General features: G+C 44.3%; 1 protein-coding gene across 2 annotated transcripts in view; it reads left to right on the forward strand.

Moving 5' to 3' along the window:
• The first annotated feature begins 12756 nt into the window (after positions 1-12756).
• ALDH1L1 (aldehyde dehydrogenase 1 family member L1) overlaps positions 12757-23090 on the forward strand; it is a 75475-nt gene continuing 65141 nt past the window's right edge. Inside the window, exon 1 of one of the 2 annotated variants that reach the window (XM_029051772.2) lies at positions 12757-12844. The gene's annotated coding sequence lies outside the window, so the exon portion shown is untranslated. The remainder of the gene's footprint in view (positions 12845-23090) is intronic. The other variant, XM_029051774.2, reaches the window with a different exon arrangement.

A 23090-nucleotide genomic window follows, 5' to 3' on the forward strand; every position in this document is an offset into this window, starting at 1 on the left:
AGAAAAGTGGGTATATGGATGTTGGCCAAGATCCACTGATTAACTCTGCAAAGGTCCCAGTTATCATGGCTGAACCAGATTCAAAAACAGAATAATGGTGAAAGTCAAGATTTAATCAATGTTACAAACTGGAAAGAGTACCAACAAGAGAATACAAAGACTGAAGTTTACAGAATGGTAGTTAAAGTCAGTGAGGTTTAAAGTAGCAAATGTGAAGTTTGATTACTTTATGGCAAGGTCACTAACCATGTGCTTTGTCACATGGGTAGCCTAAGACCTGGGGCAGGGAGTAAAAAATGGTTGGCTGAAATGACTCCAAATGACATTTTTTAGGGTTCCCTCTTCAAAAAACTCAGGCCCACCCAGAAGGGCAGGTGGTCAGAGAAGCCAAACTCCTCCCAGAATGCCATAATGGCTTCTAGGAGGGGTAGGTGAAACTGATCCTTTTGTCCTGTAGTTCCTCTAGTCCTTTGTTTCCCTGGAATTATCTGGCCAGCCTTCTAATCAGGACTTTTGAAAAGGGTTCTTAATACACATGATAGATGATCTCACCATCTATCAAGGGTGTATTTATTTTCTGGCCCTAAATAACAATTATTATACTCTAAAGCTAACATCATTCAAAGAATTGTTAAGAGTCTATAGAATACAGGCATACCCACAGTAGAGCTCTAACGTGTTCCTTGAAAACATGGATGCATCATGAAAGATTGTAAATGGGTACACTTTCCCATCGACTTACATGCTATAAATAAGGATCTTTCCCAAAGCCTCTAAAAAATATGAAATTTCTTTATATGCATTATTAAGACTGTGAGCCCCATGCAGAACAAGGACCTGTGTCCAAACCAATTTGCTTGTATCCACCCTAGTGATTAGAACAGTGACTGGCATATAGTAAGCACTTACAAAATATCACAATTATTATCATACTGTTACATCAAGCACCACTAAACTATCTTTGTTAAAGTAATCCAGCACATAGCATTGCCACATTAACGATGTGTCACAGTGTGATTATGCATCTTTACAGGAGGCTTCCAGAGTAGAAATCTATACTGCTGTCTGTGGTAGTAGTTTTTCAACTTCAGTGGAGCTTTTGTTCAATTTAGATTAAGCAATAGCCTTCTCTTTGTCCTCGTAGTACCTCGTAGCTTTTGAATACCTCTTCATATCTCTCAACTACTCTCCAGCAGGGTCTTCTTCAATTTTTTTTTGCAAATTCAAATGATTTCTTTCAAATTGATGTAAGACTTATGAATTCCAATAGTTTATTTGTTCGTACATTTTGCAGTGATGCATTGGATTGTCTGTGTCCTCTTGGTGCAAGTAGAAAAACAAATCAAAATCATCAAAAAAACCCAGAAATACCTGTTCTCCCTCCCTCTTAGTCTGTGAGCACTGTAGGGACTGTGTCCAGTTGGATAATATTTTGCTTAGCACAATGTTTGGTAAGTGTTTAACATACAGCAACATTATTAGTAGTATTGTTATTGTGGTGTTATACATCATAAAGTGGCTGTAATCTGGTGCATGCCTGTACCTCATTCAGAAGTGAGTTTAAATTCTCTTTCAATCCTCTCAGTCTTCTTTTCTCACCACAGTTGCTGCATTTATCCCTTGCTTTCTTGAACAATAGTTGCAACTTCTGTATTTCTTTTTGTCATTTACCAGTTCAGTGTTTTAAACTCTGCTTAATCTGTCAAATCTGCATATGTAAATCTGTCCTCAATATTACTACCAAGTGCTTGTATGAGAGGGAGGGAAGCAGTCAAACAACGAATAAATCAATGGTATTTATCGAGCACTTACTATGTGCAGAGTCCCATATTTAAGCACTTGAACACTGTACTAACCGCTTGTGCTTGAGCTTGTGCTACACAGGGACCAGGCTTCCAAGAAACTCTGAGGCCTCATAAGGCCCCCCCTACTTATAGACATGCCATCTGCCATCTTAGTGTTGAAGTCCCACCTCCACCCCTACCCACTTCAGTAGCAGAAGGCAGGTGAAAGAGAAAAGTGAGCTAGCCCCATGATAAGGACTGGAGCCTGGGAGAACTGAAATATTTTGCTCTGCTGTAAAAACAAAGGTAAAGGAGCTTTGCAGGGGGGACAGGGAAACAAAACAAACATGGCATCAAATGGGTAAAATCCACCCCAGTGAGCCATCCAAACAAGACCCCTGACCACTGTTCCCTGCAGCATTCTTGGCTTTGCCTTTTGGTAACAATGAAATGCTGACCCAACCTCTTTGATCTGTAAATCTGCTAGAAACTTTCATTCATTCATTCATTCATTCATTCATTCAATCGTATTTATTAGCATTTACTGGGTGCAAAGCACTGTACTAAGCACTTGAGAGAGTACAATATAACAACAAACAGACACGATTCCTGCCCCCAATGAGCTCACAGTCTAGAGGGGGCAACAGATATTAATATACATTTTAAAAAAAGAGATATATACAGATATATACATATGTGCTGTAGGGACAAGGGCTGCACTACTTGGATTAGCAAGTAAGGCTGAGTTATTCAGACTGTGGCCTTTATATACTTTAGCATGTGCTCATTTTTCAGTTTACTGGGCTGGGGAAAGCAGATAGAGAAGAAAGCTAGGAATCACTGTTCTACTCTGAACAATCTTGCCAAGCAGCACTTCTTTTTCTTTCCCTCTCTGGCTCTCTCTTTCTGTCTTTCCAGCCTATTCAGCCCCTCCTCCTGGAGTCCTCACCCCCTGCTCCTGATACCTATTGCATTTTGAGCTGCCCAAAATAAGGTTACTTTACCAAGTCACATTTGCCTTTGAGCAGCCCCAGTGGGTACTGCAAGAAACAGGAGACTTCCTGAACCTAAGCAGGACTCCAGTTCAAAGTAAGGAAGGTGTATGGGGTGGACAGGGAGCCTGTTCCACTGTTCCATTCCCTTTCCTCTTCCTGACTTTCCTATCACTGTGGATGGTATGACCATCCTTCTCGTCTCTCAACCCCGCAACCTTGTTGCCATCCTTGACTCAGCTCTCTCATTCACCCCACACATCCAATTCGTCACCATGGCCTGCCGGTCTCACCTTTATAATATCACCAAGATCCGCCCTTTCCTCTCCACCCAAATGGCTATCTTACTGCTACAGGCGCTCATAATATCCCGGGTGGATTATTGTGTCAGCCTTCTCTCTGATCTCCCTTCCTCCTGTCTCTCCCCGCCCCAATCTATGCTTCATTCCGCTGCCCAGAACATCTTCCTGCAGAAATGCTCTGGGCATGTCACTCCCCTTCTTAAAAACCTCCAGTGGTTGCCTATCAACCTCCGCATGAAACAAAAACTTCTCACTCTAGGCTTCAAGGCTCTTCATCACCTTGCCCTCGCCTACCTCTCCTCCCTTCTCTCTTTCTACTGCCCACCCCGTACACTCCGTTCCTCTGCTGCCCACCTCCTCACCGTCCCCCGTTCTCACCTATCCCACCGTCGACCCCTGACCCACGTCCTCCCACTGTCCTGGAATGCCCTTCCTCCTAACTTCTGCCAAACTAACTCTCTTCGCCTCTTCAAAGCCTTACTGAGAGCTCACCTCCTACAAGAGGCCTTCCCAGACTGAGCTTCCCCTTTTCCCTCTGCTCCTTCTACTGCCTATCTGTCTCCCCTTCACCTTCCCTCAGCTAAGTCCCCTTTCCTCCCTTTCCCTCTGCTCCTCCTCCTCTCCCTTCCCCTCCCCTCAGCACTGTGCTCATTTGCTCATTTGTATATATTTTTATTACCCTATTTATTTTTCAATGTGATGTATATCCCCTTGATTCTATTTATTGCTATTTTTTTTGTCTGTCTTCCCCAATTAGACTGTAAGCCCATCAATGGGCAGGGATTGTCTCTATCTGTTGCCGAATTGTATATTCCAAGCACTTAGTACAGTGCTCTGCACATAGTAAGTGCTCAATAAATGCTATTGAATGAATGAATGAATGAATGGAGAGATCTCTTAAGGTCGTGCCATGGCCCTACCCCACAAGCATTTGTCACTCACTGAAGCTCCACTCCCTTCTGCAATGCAGCAGTCAGCTGAAGTCACAGTGAACTGAAGCTCCCAGTCTCAAATTTGGGCAGATTTTCCTAGGTTCCACCAGTCTCTTTTAAAAGCCAAATTGGCCACCAGGCCAGCACCATGACAAGGGCTGCACACCTTCGCTTCTCAGAAACCGCCCTCTCAAAGGTCAACAGTGATCTCCCTCTTGCCAAATCCAACGGCTTCTACTCCATCCTAATCCTCCTCAACCTCTCATCTGCCTCTCAACTGCCCTCTTCTCCTGGAAACATTATCCAACTTTGACTTTACTGACACTGTCCTCTCCTGGTTCTCTTCTTATCTCTATGGCAATTCATTCTCAGTCTCCTTCACAGGTTCCTCCTCTACTTCCTACCCTCTAACTGTGGGGGTTCCATTCTGGGTACCCTTCCATTCTCCATATACATCCACTCCCTTGGAGAACTCATTTGCTCCCATGGCTTCCACTACCACCTCTATGTGGATGATATCCAAATCTACATCTCCAGCCCTGATCCCTCTCCCTCTCTGCAGTCTCACATTTCCTCCTACCTTCAAGACATGTCTACTTGGATGTCCTCCCCTCACCTCAAGCTTAACATGTCCAAAACAGAACTCCTTATCTTTCCACCCAAACCCTGTCCTCTCTGTGAATTTCCCATCACTTTATACAGCACAACCATCCTTCTTGTCTCTCAAGCCCATAACTTTGGCATTATCCTTGACTCCCTCTGATTCAACTCATATATTCAAAACATCACTAAATTCTGTCAGTCCCACCTTCACAACATTACTAAAATCCTCCCTTTCCTCTCCATCCAAACTGCTACCTCGTTTATGTAATCACTCATCCTATCCCATCTGGATTACTGAATCAGCCTCCATGCTTCCTGTCTCTCCCCACTCCAGTCCATATTTCACCCTACTGCCTGGATCACTTTCCTACAAAAACATCCAGGACATGTTTCCCCACTCCTCAAAAACTTCAGTGGTTGCCCATCCATCTCCACATCAAACAAAAGCTCCTCACTATTGGCTTTAAAAAACTCAATCACCTTGCACTTTCCTACCTCTCCTCACCACTCTCCTACTACAACCCAGGCCACACACTTTGCTCCTCTAATGCTAACCTACTCACTGTGCCTTGATCTCATCAATCTTGCTACCACCTACCCCTCACCCACATCCTCTCCCCACATTCAAAGCCTTATTGAAGGCACATCTCCTCCAAGAAGCATTCCCTGACTAAGCCCCCCTTTCCTCTTCTCCCCCACCCTCTGCATCACCCTGACTTGCTCCCCTTGTTCTTCCCATCCCCAGTCCTGCAGCATTTCTGTACAAATCTGTAATTTATTTATATTAATGTCTGTCTTCCCTCACTCTAGACTGTAAGCTCGTGTGGGCAGGGAATATGTCTGTTTATTGTTGTATTGTACTCTTCCAGGTGCTTAGTACAACACTCTACACACAGTAAGTGTTCAATAAATATGATGGAGGGAAAGGAGGGAAGGGAGGGAAGGGAGGGAAGGGGAAGGGAAGGGAGGGAAGGAAGGGAGGAAGGAAGGAAGGAAGGAAGGAAGGAAGGAAGGGAAGGAAGGAAGGAAGGAAGGAAGGAAGGAAGGAAGGAAGGAAGGAAGGAAGGAAGGAAGGAGGAAGGAGGAGGAAGGAAGGAAGGAAGGAGGAAGGAAGGAAGGAAGGAAGGAAGGAAGGAGGAAGGAAGGAAGGAAGGAAGGAAGGAAGGAAGGAAGGAAGGAAGGAAAGGAAGGACTAGAGCCTTGGGTGAACTGAAATCTTTTGCTGTGCTGTGTAAAGGGAAAGGAACTTTGCAAGGGGCCAGGGAAACAGAACAAATGTAGCATTAAATGGATAAAATCCACCCCAGTGAGGCATCCAAACATGAGCCCCGATTACTGCTCCCTGCAGCATTCTTGGCTTTTCCTTTTGGTAACAGTGAAATGCTGGCTCACTCTCTCTGATCTGTGAGCCCACTGGGCACTTGCTTGGTTTAACAAGTAAGGCTGAGTTACTCCAGAAGGCTGGAAGGGAGGGCCCTCTGGGGGATAAATGAAGGGAACGCAAGAGGCTCCAGGAAGACTGGGAAAGACTCAAAGACCAGAAGAGATTGTTCTGGCCAACTCACAGAGTATACCCAGTTCTCCCTGCCAAGAGTTTGGCGCAGAGAAAGAAAAGAATAAGGGACTTGTCTTGTGGAGCCTGTTGAAGCATTTTGAGAAATTGCCATCCCATGAGGAAACTAACTTCAGCCAAAGGTCTCTCCTAATCATCATGTTTGCTCTAGATAAAAGTCCCTTCAGTTGCCTTGCCTCCTCTTACCATATCTATTAATAAATAACCCCAGTCTCTTGCAAAACACCAAGGCCCAAGGAGTTTGAGTGATTGGAAAAGAGGATGGAGGGGGTAGTACAATCCAGAGGACTTCGTTTCTTGTACTTCTAATGATCCTTGGAATGAATGACAGGGGAATCAGCCTGATTTCTGTAGCCCAGACACTGACTCCAATCAACTTTTTCAGTGTCTGAGCAGAATTACAGTCAGTGATCCAGATCTTGTTAACTGCTTTCTGCCTTATTTTCCCTGACTGGAAATTAGGGACCATATTATCTGCCTCACAGCTACACTGGGAAAATAATTTTGATCAGTCAGTCCAATATTACCAATCCAATGCAAGAGAAGCAGTCAAATCCTTCCCACCCTATATTCACAGGTGCTGGGTCAGATCAAATTATTCTGTCAAGCATTGTTCTAAGCCCTGGATAGATACAAGTTAATCAAATCAGATATAGTCCCTGTCCCACACGGATCTCACAGTCTAAGTAGGAGGATGAACAGATGCTAAATTCCCATTTTGCAGTTGAGGAAGCTGAAGCACTGAGAAATGAATTGACCTGCCCAAGGTCACAAAGCAGGCAAGTGGTGGAGTTGGGATTAGAACCCAGGTCCTCTGGCTTCCTGGCCTGTACTTTACCCACTAGGCTCTGCTGTTAGTTCATGCAGCAATTGAAAGGGCCATTAATCAGTCCGTAAATGGTATTCACTCAGTGTTCACTGTTTGCAGAGCATAATAATAATAATAATTATGGTTTTTGTTACACGCTTACTATGTGCTGAGCACTGTTCTAAATGCTGGGGTAGATACAGGGTAATCAGATCCACGTGGGGCTCACATTTTTTTAATCCCCCTTTTTACAGATGAGGTAACTGAGGCCCACAGCAGACAAGTGGCGGAACCGGGATTAGAACCCACGACCTCTGACTTCCAAGCCCGGGTTATTTCCATTAAGCCACGCTGCTTCACACCACGCACCCAGGAGAGCACAATACAACAGAATCCATAGATATGATCCCTGCCAAAAGGCTAACCTCATGGCCAACTTGCAACTGCTGGAGTGGAGAATGCAGCAGCTGGAATGTGTGTGTGTGTGTGTGTGTGTGTGTGTGCGGGCACACACATAGGCCGCATGTGGTAGGGAGTCAGGATAGGGCCCTCAGGGGACAGTACTTAGCAGTGCTTACAACTCAGTAAGTGCTTCACAGCCTGAGAAGCAGCATGGCCAACCTACCCAGTCCTGCATTAATGCACTCCCATGCCTGGGTTCTGGAGGCCTCTGTGGAGATGGGAGGGGAGAGAGGATGAAGGGACAGAAATCAGCAATCCCACAGAGTTTAAATAAGGCAATAAAAAAGACCTTGGAGAGACTTTTTAATTTAGATGGCTGCAGCAGAGACGGAGGATTTTTGCAGGCCTTTAGGCTCTTCACTGCCACTCCCACCAGCTTCAACCAAAGTTCCAGCAGTTGGGGCCGGGGTGAGGGGGCAGGTGGACAATGCTGGAAACGCAGGCAAAAGTCCCTAGAAGGGGTGGTGGCAGCAGTGATGGGAAGGCCAAGCAGAAAGTGATCTGGGTGGAGGGTGGTGAGGAAGAGGGTTAGGGTTTGGGTGGTAGAAGGAGGCAGCAGTGGCCAGGGAGCCAAGGGCAGGGTGACCGGGTGGGGGAGTGCCACTGTGAGCTCCAGTGTCATCCTAACACATCTAATGGCATGCATACAAGGCAGCCATCCTGATTAGGTCAAATACACACTCCATGTCCTAAGCATCAGCCATATTGAAAGAGTCAGGAAAAGCTGTGCATGCCACTATAAAGTAATGGTTCATCTTATTACTTGTTTATCTTGTTTATCTTGTTACTGCCTGAAGCTGTGGCTGCAAAGGGCCCAAAATAATTAGTTCAATGGGTGTCCAATTTGGGGCTCAGTTCTGTCAGGTCAAAAAGTTAAAGAAACAGACTCCTTGCCAGACCAGTAGAGACATTCCTTTTAACTGCTCCCTTCTCCTCATCCCTGACTAAGTAAAAGAGTCATTGGTTCCAGGGTCTAGCCCCACTCAATTTGTCTATGACCAAGTAGTTCTGCTACTCATGGGAGAAAGAATAGGGCTTCCCAAAGCACAGCCCTCAGCTATCAGCTCACCCACCTCTAAAGCCACCTCTGTGTCCCAACTAGATGTTTAAGAATCTTTTTGATTTCATTACTAGGACATACTGCTAATTTGGCATGACTGTATTCCTTTTCAAATACCTCTGAATCTGGACTAGATCTTGATACACAGCAAGTTCAAGGGCAGATAAGAATATCATAACATCTATACATCTGTCTTTAATGTTCAAAGTTGATGCAACTGATGATGAGATTCCATCCATGTGTGTGTGTTATTGAGAGACAATCTCTTCCACATGGTACCCATGAAAATACAGCGTTTCTAGATGCTTCCTCTATTTGCATGAATAGGGCAACCTTGAGTATTCATTCATTATAGCATTTACTGAGTGCTTACTGTGTGCTCAGCACTATACTGAGCACTTGGAAAGTTCAGTACAGCAATAAAGAGTGACAATCCCTGCCCATAATGAACTCATAGTCTAGAGGAGAGGGTGGTTTGAGCACCAAGAGGGTTGCCAAAAGTCACTCCAATCTCTCTTATAAAAAGAGATCAATATGGGACTCAGAACAGAGTGAGGGTATATCCCCCTGCCAGAAAGACATGCCCTTCATAATTCGTGCAGTAGTAGTTATGGGCGCCACTAAGCCATCTAAATTCTTTCTTGGTACCCATGTATCCAACGGCACCCACTGTTATCAACAGGCTGGGGTAGTGGGTGCAGTTGTTTATCTTAGGAAAGAATATCTCTGTGAGATCTGTCTTATTCTGGTGGGCCTTTTTTTTGTTGTTTGGTTGGGTTTTTATGGTACTTAAGAACTTAGTATGTGCCAGGCACTGTTCTAAGCGCTGGGGTAGATGCAAGTTCACCAAGTTGGACACAGTCCCTGTCCTACATGGGCTCACATACTAAGTCAGAGGGAGGAGGATTTCATCCTTATTTTACAGATGAATTAACTGAGGCACAGAAAAGTTCAGTGACTTACCCAAGGTCACACAGCTGACAAGTTGAGGAGTTAGAATTAGAACCCAAGTACTCTGACTCCCAGGCCCATGCTCTTTCCACTAGACCACACGGCTTCCCTCTTATCTCCCTGGCTATTCCTTCTCAGTCTCTTTCTCTGGCTCCTCCTCTCCCTTCCACCCCTTAACTGTGAAGTCCCTCAAGGCCTAGTTCTGGGTCTATTCTACACCTACACCCTCCTCCTTGGAAAACTCATTCACTCCCACGGCTTCAACTACTATCTCTATGCAGATGATTTCCCAAATCTACATATCCAGGCAAGTCCTCTCCTTCTCTACAGTTTTGCATTTCTTCCTCTACTTGGATATCCCACTGACACCTCAAGCTTAACATGTCCATAAGTAATAATAATAACTGTAGCATGTGTTGGCACTTACTATGTGCGAACTTACTTACTACCGTAGCACTAAGCACTGGGGTAGACACAAGACACAAGATAATTAGGTCAGACAGTCTCTGTCCCACATGGAACTTACAGACTAAATAGGAGGGGGAACAGGTACTGAATCCCCATTTTACATATGAGGAAACTGAGGCACAGAGAAGTTAAGTGACTTGCCCAAGGACTCACAGCAGGCAAGTGGTAGTGTCGAGATTAGAATCTATAACTCTGATTCCCAAGCCTGTGTTCTTTCCACTAGGCCATGCTGCTTCCAAAACACAACTCATCTTCCTACCCAAACTCTATCATCTATCTATCTATCATCTATATCATGGAGAAGCAGCGTGGCTCAGTGGAAAGAGCACGGACTTTGGAGTCAGGGCTCATGAGTTCGAATCCCAGCTCTGCCACTTGTCGGCTGTGTGACTGTGGGCAAGTCACTTAACTTCTCTGTGCCTCAGTTCCCTCATCTGTAAAATGGGGATTAAGACTGTGAGCCCCACGTGGGACAACCTGATTCCCCTATGTCTACCCCAGCGCTTAGAACAGTGCTCGGCACATAGTAAGCGCTTAACAAATACCAAAAAAAAAAAAAAAAAAATCCCCATGACTTTTCCTATTACTGAAGGCATCACTACCATCCTCTCAGTCTCACAAACCTGTAGCCTTGACCTTATCCTCAACTTATCTCTCTTATTCAACTGGCACATTCAGTCTGTCAACAAATCCTGTTTATGTTTAGAACATCTCTAGAATCCGCCCTTTTGTCTCCACTGAAGCTCCTATTTCCCCAATGCAGTGCTCTGCACACAATAAGTGCTCAATAAATACCATTCATTGACTGATTGAAATCCCTTCAGTAGCAGACACCGCTGTACCTTCACCTGTATTATAAGCCATTATGGAGTGCAGCACTCTGACTGAACTAAGTGTTGAAGATATTGTTGCTTCTTATAGAACAGAAGACAAAGCCATGCAAAAGCAAATGAAACTAAGGTAAACATAAAAAGAAATCAGAAGGAAAAAACCTATCCAAGGAGCCCATCTGTTCCTTAATAATAATAATAATAATAATAGCATTTATTAGGCATTTTTTATGTGCCAAACAGTGGGGTAGATACAGGCTAATCAGATCAGACACAATCCCTGTCTCACAGTCCAAGAGGAAGAAGAGGTATTTCACCCCCATTTTATAGTTGAGGAGACTGAGGTACAGAGAAGTTAAATGATTTGCCCAAGGTCACATAGCAGGCACATGGTTGAGCTGGGATTACAATCCAAGATTTCTGACTCCCAATCCTGTGTTCTTTCCACTAAGTCATACCTCTTCTCTCTCTAAGGAATAAAACCAGGCCTTCCACAGGGCTTCACCCTGACCCAACAGCACATATAACCATCACAAATTCTACCATCATAAAAAACCTCAAACTCTTATGCTGGTTCTACATCTGCTGTCATTTCAGAGTGTCCCCTAGGGCAAAGGCCATTTGCCATTAAGAAAAAATGTTATTTTAGATGATAGTAACATTCAATATTTTAATTCCTAAAACTATTATATTTATTAATTCAATCGTATTTATTGAATGCTTACTGTGTGCAGAGCACTGTATTAAGTGCTTGGAAAGTACAATTTGGGAACAGATAGTGACAATTCCTACCCAACAATGGGCTCACAGTCTAGAAGTTGTGGGGGGCTAGATCAAAATTTGCAGAGCATCAAAAATATCAAATTGAATGATTCTGAAGCAGCCTTTAACCTAGAGTATACATGCATTCTCTCTCCCCATATTCATTGGCTATGTTTGTGTTGAAAGCCCAATTTTGATCTGACCCTTGTCTTGCCTTATGCTGTTGAGTTGTCTCTGACCCAAAGCGACGTCACAGACACATCTCTCCCAGAACATCCCACTTCCATCTGCAATTGTTTTGGTAGTGTATCCATAGAGTTTTCTTGGTAAAAATACAGAAGTGGTTTACCACTGCTTTCTTTCACACAGTAAACTTGAGTCTCTGCCCCATGCCACTGCTGCCCAGCAAAGGTGAGTTTTGACTTGTAGCAGATTGCCTAAATATCAATTCTTTGGTTCAAAAATGACACTGCTGATGGTGAACTTGCATCCTTAAGGATGAGTTTCACACTGAAAATCCCTTGCATTTTCTTCACCCATTCACCCACTCACCAACTTGCACATGAGTTGGATCGCATCATTACTAGTCAGTGACCTGTAGGAAGGAAAAAAGTTAATGAATCCCCATTTTACAGATGAGGAAATGGAGCCAAAAAGAAGTCTTGATTTTTTGGTCATGTTAAGATAGGTGGGTGGAAAAAAAAATGTTAGTGAGGGGATTTTTTTGCATAATTTGCTGGGGAAAGTAAGATTTGACCAAGAAAGCTAAAGCATTAATCTTAGCAGAAAAAACAAGAAAACCTAAATTTAGCCAAATCTGGGTCACTAGGTGTGTATTTACCCTTAAAGCTTTCTTGACTGTTGCTTTGAAAGAGAGGTCCATAAATCTTTTTAAATGTTAAGAGCTCAGTTTGGCAAATTATAATCATTTCCTTCTTCCTGGCTCAAAATGCCTGCAATTCTGATCTCCTCCCTGGCCCTGCTTCCTCCCCCTAAAAAAGGGACTGTGTGAAAGATTGGTATTGGTCTTTAAAGTTGCAAAATAATGTGCTGCCCAAGCCCGGGTTCAGTAGTTAAGTTTTAACAATCCTTTAAGGGTTGCTAGAACCGAGGAAATCATTTATACGTTTATAAATAGACTCCTCCTCCTACCAACAACACTGCCCTCTCTTTTCCAGTTCACCCGCTGATATTTCAAGGCAAGCAAGAGAAACAGCAGGACTCTCCCAAGAGAGTTTTCCTAACACCAGAAGCTCCTGGCTCTTTGGTTTGCCTGCTGGAGTTTCTCCAATTCTCAGAGGAGCTGTTTCCTTTCCGGTAAGTTTATATTTTGAAGACACATTGTCAAAACCCCTTAATACAGGGATTACATTCTTGTCCTCATGATTATTTTCATACTTACTGTGAACTGCAGATATCTGTAAACAGATGCATGAGAGGACTCAAAACTGCCTCATAAAATGTAGAGTTTAATTAATGGACTGAAAATGTTTAATAGTGAAGTTGTAGTCTTACTAAAGTGCTTCTGGCTTCTGAATAGTTTACAGTCTTTGGGTTGGAGTAAACACCTTAGAACTGCAGGGAAGAGCAGAACTGAATCCTTCTTAGGAAGATTCCTAAGAATCTGGAGCAGAACTGTTAGTTTTAGAAACAGCATAAAGATATTCCAGCTCTTCCAGGCCATTCTTCACACAAAATTGGTTGTTATTGTTGTTGTTGTTGTTTTCCCTGCCATTTGATTAAAGAAATTGTTTCACTGAGGATCCAGTAAAAGGGAGTTCCCAAAATGTCAGGTTATCCACAAATACACATTGGTCTGTTTGCGAGAAAGAGGACCACTGTGGGTCTTTGGACACATTAACTGTGCACCTCTGTTTTGATAGTACAGATGAATTTGAACTGCACATACATACACACATGCTGTAAAGAATAGATGGTCCTTTGATTGTAATTTGTTAGTTAAGTACTTAGTATGTGCCAGGCACTGTACTAAACACTGGGATAGATACAAGGTAATCAGGTTGGACTCAGCCCAAGTCCCACATGGGGTTCATAGTCTTAATCCCTGTTTTACAGATGAGGTAACTGAAACACAGAGAAGTTAAGTGATTTGCCCAAGGGCACACAACAGACCAGTGATGGAGTCAGGATTAGAACCCAGGTCCTTCTGACTCCCAGGCCCATGTTCTATCCATTAGGCCACTCTGCTTCTCTGACAAATAGGACATTACTTTTTCTTTTCATAATCCATTGCCATACTTCTGGACACAAGCTGTGTATCAGGAATAATACAAACCTATTTGGAGAACACTCTGGCATACCTGGTTTTGAATTTTTCCACATGTTCCACATTATATTGCCCTGAAAGAAGTTGCTTTCTGTTCTTTCTGAAGCTAAAAAGATGAGCAGGTTTTCCTGAAACTCTGACTGCATGTGAAATCTTCTGGAACACAGAAATGCATTTCACTGCCCTCAGAGGAAAAATAGGGCACACATATTTGGTTAATTGTAGTGACTGGGCTGGGCTTTACATCCCAGTCCATTGCCCTGTCACAGTAACAGTCCCACTCCTGGCTTGCAACATGCAGGAAAAGACCTTTCCACTCCCATATTTTCTCAGTTTGGGGAGGGGAGGGGAGGGAAGGGTAAGGATCTAGGGAAGGTAAATGCGGAATTGTCAGAGCAAATTCAACACTTCCTCCCTCCTGGCCCCTCCTCTGCCCCACCCCATCCCTGCCCAGGCTGCTTACTGGAGCAAAGCAGCGGTAACCCCTCCACCTGGGTCCAGGGTAAGTGATTCTGTGACTCCTCCACCCCTAATAATAATCATAAACCTAATCATAACTGTGGTGTTGTTAAGCACCTGCTATGTGTCAAGCATTGCACTGCACTGTCTTGTCTTATGCTGTCAAGTCATCTCCGGACCATAGTGACACCATGGACACATCTCTCCCAGAATGCTCCACCTCCATCTGCAATCGTTCTGATAGTGTATCTATAGAGTTTTCTTGGGAAAAATATGGAAGTGGTTTACTATTGCCTTCTTAAGTGCTGGGTTAGACACACTCTAATCATATAGGATACTGCAGCAGTCCTATATGAGGCAGTCCAGGGCATGGTTACATAGGTATTCTCCCCCTACTGTCCATCTTAATTTGCTCAAATATTTCAACCATCTAGTTTTTTGCCCACCATATTCTCATATCCCTGAGAGGAGGGAAGGACAGAGATTGCTCTCTCCATTAGAGAAATGGGGGAACAGACCCAGGAGGAGGATGGGGACATCTCCCAACAAGTCAGGAAAGTCAGAACTCGTTCAGTGGTTTGCAATTCAAGGCATTGCCTGAATGACCTTTGACCCTTTGTCTCTGCAATGGCACATAAACATTTTATAAGGGAAAAACCTGGTGAAATCAGTATTGGGGACTTGCTTATTATGGCAAAGCTGGACCTTCCCAGACATTTCATCAAAATCTGGGTTCCACCCCAGTGTGTCTTGCCATACTGAGGGAAGGGATTGAACTCAAATATCTTTTAGCTCTCACAACTCCCAAATGGTCTGCTCATTCAAGCTTTTGGCCCTGATCCCTCAAACTGACTGGTTCACTGCCTGGCAAGATACATACCAGCAGGCAGCCATCCCAGAGGTCAACTCCAAACTTAAAGCTGAGTAGCCAGAGTCATGGTTGGTGACTCCAGAATGATAGCATGAAATTTGAACTTGTCAATCAATCAATAAATCATATTTATTGAGCACTTCCTGTGTACACAGCAGTGTTCTAAGTGCTTGGGAGAGTACACTGTAACACAGTTGGTAGACACATTCCTTGCCCACAACAAGCCTTTGCCTAGAGGGGGAGACAGACATAAATATAAATAAATTATGGATATATACATAAATTCTGTGGGGCTGAGGTAGAGTGAATAAAGAGTGCAAATCCAAGTGCAGAAGTGACACAGAAGGGAATGGGAAAAGAGGAAATGAAGGCTTAGTCGGATATGGTCTCTTGGAAGAGATGTGAGTTTAATAAGGCCTTGAAAGTGGGTAGAGTGAAGGTCTGTCAGATATGAAGCAGGAGGGAGCAAGGATAAAGGCAGGATGTGGGCGAGGTGTTGGCAAGATAGATGCAACTGAGATACAGTGAATAGGTTGGCATTAGCGGAGCAAAGTGTACAAGTTGGTTTGTAGAAGGAAATCAGAAAGGTTAGTGTCTGAGTGCCAGTCACCCCAGGGACAATGGGGGTTTGGGGTCTGACACAAGCTCACTGAGAACTCCAGAGCCTTTGTGCTCTGGGCATGCCCCACATGGAGCCGGATATACCAAGATGTACAAAGACCAGACAGGAAACAAGATAGCACACCCCTCACTGTAGTGCCATACCATAGGGGGAGTGCCTAGGTTGACCTCTTACCAGAGACTATACATAAGGATCTGCACTAAGATAAATGGGGGGTGACTTTCCCTTCCATACCTCTATTTCAACCCACTTAAAACCAGAGAGGGCAGGTTCCATGGTTGTAAATTTCCTTGTTCTCTAGTGATCTAGTCATCTCTCCTGATGGAAGCAGTGAAAATTGGTGTATCTGTCCAGTGGCCTGAAGGAAAACCTGCTCTTTTCAAGGGTAGGGTTAGTAGAGGGGGAGCAATGACTGTAGGGGATCAAATTCTGCTTCTGCCTGTCATCAGGTGGGAAAAGCATGGGCTTGGAAGTCAGAGGACCTGGGTTCTAATCCCAGCTCCAACACTTGTTCGCTGTGTGACTTTGTGCAAATCATTTAAAACTTCTCTGTGCTTCAATTCCCTCATCTTCAAAATGGGGATTCAAAACTTTTGCTCTCTCCTATTTAGAATGTGAGCCCCATGTGGGACCAGATTAACTTGTATCTACCCCAGCACTTAGAACAGTGCTGGGCACATAGTAAGCATTTAACAAATACCCCAATTAATAATTATTAAGTCAAGGTACTCCAGAGACTCAATTCAATGATCTTGTCCCTTGGGGATATGCCTGGCCAGCTGGGCCACTGGGGTGGCCCCAAGAAGTAGCTCGGAAGTTATTTTGTCCTGCTGTTCTAGACTTGTCTAGAGGGAAGCACTGGCAAGCTATTTATGCCTAGCTCTGCCTCTGCCTTCTCCCTTTATTGGTTCTGGTCATTCTCCTCCTGGAGCTCCAGGGCCAGGCCACTACAGGATCACCCTGCTGACCAGTAGATCTATCTCTGGATAGGAGGAAGTGTCACAGAGACTGAACAGTTGATAGCAGTGAGGTTATCCAAGTTATCTGTCTCCCACATCCTGCAGCCTGAAGTCCAGGGCTCTAAGGGTATCCTCCAAGTCTGGACACCCCATGTCCATTAACCAGCTGGATATCAGATCACACTTCCATTAACCAGCTGGATATCAGATCACACTCAGCAGCAAAACCTCAGGATATGTTTCTGGGTTCCACTTTCTGTTTTGGCCTTTGGGTGAGGTGTTGCCTATTCTAAGCTGCTTCTTCTGACACCATGTATTCTAACAGACTTGCACCATTCGCCAAATAGTTCCTAACTTCCTAACAACATTCTAACCAAAATGTGTAGTACAAACACATGTTCACACAGAATCAAGTATATTAAGGACTGGAAAAAGGCACAAGGACATTGATCAAACATGGCCACTAGTTCACGGGAGGCTCATGACTCAATTTGAGGTGGCGGGGTGAGGCGGTCACCTACAAGGAAAGGTTAATAGTGAAAAGGAGACAAATGGGAAAAAAACAAATGGAATGGAACAGCTGAATGGCTGTAGCAAAAAAAAAAAATTTTTTAAATGGCTACGTACTGTGTGGCAGAGTTCTTGGGGGCCTCACTTCTCTAAGCAACAGTACTGTGGGAGTATGGGACGTTCTGCCACAGTGGCCCCAGAGTTTTAAAGATTATCCCTGGAATGCATTAGAGAAGGAAATGGGACACCTAAGTCCTCAGGCATCCCCTTGCAACCTGAGCTCCAAGATGCACAGTAGAGGCTTCTACCCACCTTCTGCTTCTGTGGTGAGAAGCAGAGTTTCCCCTGAAAAATGGCGGCAAGGAAGGAGAAGTCACCATGGTGACTGGAGTAAAGATGCTAGTGGGGGATTGAAGGTCCTGAGCCCTAAAGCCTTCTCATCTAAGCCCAGACTCTAACCCTAACCTTACCCTTTTGCTTTCTACCTGGAAGCCAAATATAGCGGGGCCTAAAAAGTACCCTATTGTGTTTGGCCCAAGTTCGGACTGAGAGAGTATGGCCCCATCAATCAATCAATCAGGCAGAGTGGCCCATGCCACTGTTTTGGGTTTCCTCTGGTCAGGGGAGCTACCACACCTGGACAGAATTTAATTTATGTTGGGGACTAATGGGACCCAGCCCCACCATTTATGGAGAGAATTCTGCCCATATCAAGAAATTCTATAAGCTTCCTCTGACTCAAGAGCAGAAGGTTGCATGTTCACATTATGACAGGGTCAAGATAAATTTTCCCCTCTAGAATGTAAGCTCTTTGTGGGCAGGGGACATGTCTACCAACTCTGTTGCATTGTCCTCTACCAAGCACATAATACAGTGCTCTGTAAGTGCTCAATAAATACCATGTCCCAAGTCCCAGCATGCCTCAGGGATGAGCGGCCCCACCCCCACCTGTTGGACCTGGCCTAGCTTCAGGTGAGTAGTAGGTCTGCAGTACTGGAGCTCAAGTCAGGCTAGATCCAGGCTCACCTCCAAATGGGCCTGGGATGGAGTAGTGAGTACTGCAGTTTTATACCTAATGGGCCAGTTTTCAACTAGTCTGTCTCCTGTCAGAAATATATATGGCACCATTGCTTTTATGACCTAGTATTTTTATTTTCAGCACCCAGCCTCAGTCCACTTAAACTCCTGCCCCCAGAACCCATGGTTCAGAAGTAGATAAGTGGAATGGCCTAGTGAAAAAAGCACGGGCCTGGGAGTCAGAAGGAACTAGGTTTTAATCCTGGCTCTGCCAATTGCTTGCTGTGTGACCTTGGGCAAATCACTTAACTTCTCTGTGCCTCAGTTTTCTCAACTGTAAAATGGGGATACCTGTTCTCTCTCCTACTTAGACTGTGAGCCCCATAGAAGAGGGACTATGTCTAACCTAACCTGTACCTACCTCAGAGCTTAGAACAGTGTTTGACACATAGTAAGTATTTAATAAATACCATAAAAAGTGCCTCTGTTCATAGGGACCTGGAAAGGGAATTGCAATGCTTCTCTAGCAGGGTATGGAGGCCAGGGGTCTTCCCCTTAGAAATGCTCTGTTCTCAGACAGACTTACACAAAATGGCATGTCTTGTATAACATACTTGAAGTCACATGCATCTCAATGTCCAATATTCCTGAGGGTCATTCATTCATTCAATTGTATTTATTGAGAGTACTATACTAAGCATTTCGGAAAATACAACAATAAACAGAAACATTCTCTGCCCACAACACACTTATAGTCTAGAGTAGGAGAGGCAGACATTAATATAAACAAATTACAGGTATATACATTCATTCATTCATTCAATAGTATTTATTGAGCGCTTACTATGTGCAGAGCACTGTACTAAGCGCTTGGGATGAACAAGTCGGCAACAGATAGAGACAGTCCCTGCCGTTTGACGGGCTTACAGTCTAATCGGGGGAGACGGACAGACAAGAACGATGGCACTAAACAGCGTCAAGGGGAAGAACATCTCGTAAAAACAATGGCAACTAAATAGAATCAAGGCGATGTACAATTCATTAACAAAATAAATAGGGTAACGAAAATATATACAGTTGAGCGGACGAGTACAGTGCTGTGGGGATGGGAAGGGGGAGGTGGAGGAGCAGAGGGAAAAGGGGAAAATGAGGCTTTAGCTGGGAGAGGTAAAGGGGGGATCTGTGGTGCTGGAAGGGGGGATGGACGAAGAGAGTAGCAAGTAAGGGTGATGCAGAAGGGAGTGAGAGAAGAGGAAAGGGGGGTTTAGTAAGGGAAGGCCTCTTGGGTCATCAGTGGCTACCTAACCTGGGCTGGGTCCAAGACTTTATCCTATACAGGATTCAATCAATCAATAGCGTTAATTGAGCACTTATTTGTGCAAAGCACTCTAAGCACTTGGGAGAATACAACATACAATGGTAGTCATAAAATGTTTACTATGTGCCACACACTGTACTAATCACTGCAGTAGATACAAGATAATTCAGCTGGACACAGTCTCTGTCCCACGTGGAGCTCACCATCTAAGTAGGAGGGAGAACAGGTATGGATACCCTATTTTACAGATGAGGAAACTGAAGCACAGAGAAGTAAAGTTATTTCCCCCAAATCACATAGCAGTCGATTTACACTGTCAGGATTAGAACTCAGATCCTTTTAACTCCAGGCCCGTGCTCTTTCGGAAGGCCACACTGCTAGAAATAGAAAGCCCATTGCCTTCTGAACTGTGGCATATTGCCACAAGGTGGCCTCCCTTCCTTGTTCCTGGTCGTATCAGTCTGTGGCTGTACAATCAGATTTTCCATACCGCACATTCTCATTCTGTTTTATTTAGGCGGTTCTTCTGACAATGTGATTTTGTTTGGATAGAACATGGCATACAAATGGAAGCAACAATTATGAGTGCATACTATGATGTGAGCTTTGTCCATCAGGAAGGTAACCCCCCACATCGTAGGAGAACAAAGTGTCCACCTACCCTCATCTCTAGTAACAGTTCTATCCAGGACTTCAGCTTCTTGGAAGACCCAGCTTCTGGGACAAAGCCTTGTTGCCTGGCCAAGTGTTCTTCAGCCAACGGCAGTGGCCACCAGCACTGCACATGTACAGGGTTTTCTCCTTCTATGAAAAAAATACTGTGAGAACTCAAGCTCATGATGCAACTGGGGTATGCTGTGTTCCCACTTAGTGAATCTGATCTGGTGATCCTGGTTAAAGGGCACAGAGAAAACTGTCAGTCAACAAGAAGCAGGAGTTAGAAGGCCATTCTAGGGGACATCCAGGAGTCAGACTTGGCCTTGGGTTTCCTGGGTCTGCCACCGAGGGGGACCAGAATGGATGTCAGCTACCTGGTGACCAGGGTCCGGGTGGGTCTTTCCAGGGGGCTTTCAAAACAAGCCAACCTGAAGCCAAGCCAGCTACCTAAAGGGAATTGCTGTTCTTTGTATCTGAAGATGATACCACTGTGCTAACAGTGAGCATTATCCATGTGTGCAAGTATGGCTGAAAACACTAATACATAACTGACAAGTGTTCATGTCTGTTAATTCTACTGTACTCTTTCAAGCACTTACCTCTGCAAATGGTAGGTGCTTGGTAAATACCACTAACTGATGGATTGGGCATTCCTGTCAGTTTTGTTCCTTCCAGTCTTGTTCTTGTTGGGGCATGAAATGCACCAGGTGAGTGGGTGGGCTGGGTTATAGTACATGTGTGATCCTTACCTATTTTAGCCAGCTCCTGATAGACCTAGGACTAGAACCATATCCCCTGATTCCCAAGGCATTGCTCTTTCCCCTAGAATAATAGCTGGACTTAGGGTAGACAGAAGAAATGCTTTAAAAACTAATTTAAGCAAAACAATAGGGCACAGAAGTGGGTGGCTGGGAGACAGATACAGAAGGCAGGTCATTGTGGGATCCAGCAATCAGAAATAGAGTGATTGCTTTAAAGCAGAGGCTTGGAGAAGATCATGTAACCCAAGAGGAAGGGAAGCAAACCAGGATCAGGTACTGTAGGACAAAATGCAACAGTACTGGAAGGGATGACCTTTACACACCTACAATTTAGAAGGAATTGTTGGTCATGCACTGATCTTATTAGTCACATATGGCAAACACCAAAAAAATTCACTAATGGGTCAAAACTCAACTTGAAGGCCAGCTAATTGAGAGGTTTCCCTCGCTAACAAGTTTTGGGCATCCACACTCCAGTTTCTGTATTCTAATTTGACTACCATATAATTCTGAGTAAATGCAATGTTCCATGGCCATGCATAACACTAGCAGTTATTTCAAGCTCCACTCTCCCCACTTACACTCTCACTTGTTATCTCTATCACCAGGAACAGATTGTACTTTGCTATTACTCTATCAGGATTTCATTAGCTAGGAACCTTAATGTTCACTGTGTGCTTGTAAACAGCTGTTATTAAGTTCTCTACCAATGGGATATGAAATCATAATAACAAAAACTGAGGAATGTGTTAAGCAGAATGTATCAAGCACAGAGGTAGAAACTAGATAAGCAGATCAGACACAGTCCCTATCCCAGATGAAATGCCCCCAAGTAACTTCTGAGTCCTGGGGATAAGCCATGTGAAACCCGGAAGCCACTCCTTTTCTCTTCTTCACCCTCATCATCAGTTCTCCGTGGTGCCAGTTGTTGGCTGAGGGGAATAAAGGGGATCAAGATGGGCTTTCCCATTATCACTCCTATCACACCTTGTCTCTACCCTCTGGAGACAAAACATGGAGTGGGCCAAAGTGAGGCAAGAGGGTTGGGGAGAAGGGAGCAAATTTGAACCATTTACCTGGTAAATGTATTAAATTGTGCATAGCAGGAGACGTGGAAGTCAGTTACCATGCTGTGAAGAAGATATATGATAGGTTTGTGGCTTGCTATGTAAAACCCAAATGTGAGGAACTCTGTCTATCAAGTCAGATTGGCTTCACGGTGCCTGCAAAGCATCGCTTTATGGACCCTTGTTCTGCTCCTTGGCACCCCATCCCCACTGGGCCCAAAGCCTCCTTTAGGGAGACTAGATAGCAGCCATATGTTGGTGCCTAGTCAGATAAGCATGATAAGGGATTCCTGCCCAAGCCCGAGATCTACATCTGGGAATGCTAAGCATATTAAAAAACCAGGTAGCTGAGTTTCTTCACCACTGATTATCCTGGTTCACATCCAAGTAATTTTCTACTCACTCCACAAGGTCATTGAGCAGGAACAAAAAGCCAGTTTCCCACAGCATTATTTTCTGGCTGAGTCTTCATGAATTTCACAGAATAGTCAAGGACCTACATTTGCAACTGAAAACAATGTGATTTTCATTCAAAGAGACTGCTTATTTCCTTCATAAAGATGAGAAACTAAATTTAACAGAATGAGATTTCCTTATCTGGCTTGTGGCCTGGGATTCTTGAGTTCCTGGAAGAGTAAAGTAAGATCTTGGGGGTTCCAGGAGCTTGGAAGAATTGAAGGGTTTGGATTTGCTGCATCCCTGAGCTGGAGGATCTGGTTTCTCAGTAACACTGTCAATTAGCTGTTGTTAAGTGAAAGGGACAGCTTCCTTACCCCCTGCAGCCTCTCTGGAGTTCTGGGTCAGTCACACCTTTGTCAACACCTTGGTTTGTCAAAGCAAAACTTTCTTTGGCTTCCTCTGAGAAACTGCTCCCAGAATTCCTTCTGAGTTCCAGAACATCTTATTAAGTAAAATGTCATTATCCATTAGCAAGTGAAACAAGGATCTTTATATGCCACCAAGAGATCATGGTAAACCAATTCAGCAGAATCTACAAAGAACCTTAAGGTTCATCTAACTCACTTGGAACTGAGT

The sequence above is a fragment of the Ornithorhynchus anatinus genome, chromosome X1 (assembly GCF_004115215.2).
Source record: "Ornithorhynchus anatinus isolate Pmale09 chromosome X1, mOrnAna1.pri.v4, whole genome shotgun sequence".
NCBI lineage: Eukaryota > Metazoa > Chordata > Mammalia > Monotremata > Ornithorhynchidae > Ornithorhynchus > Ornithorhynchus anatinus.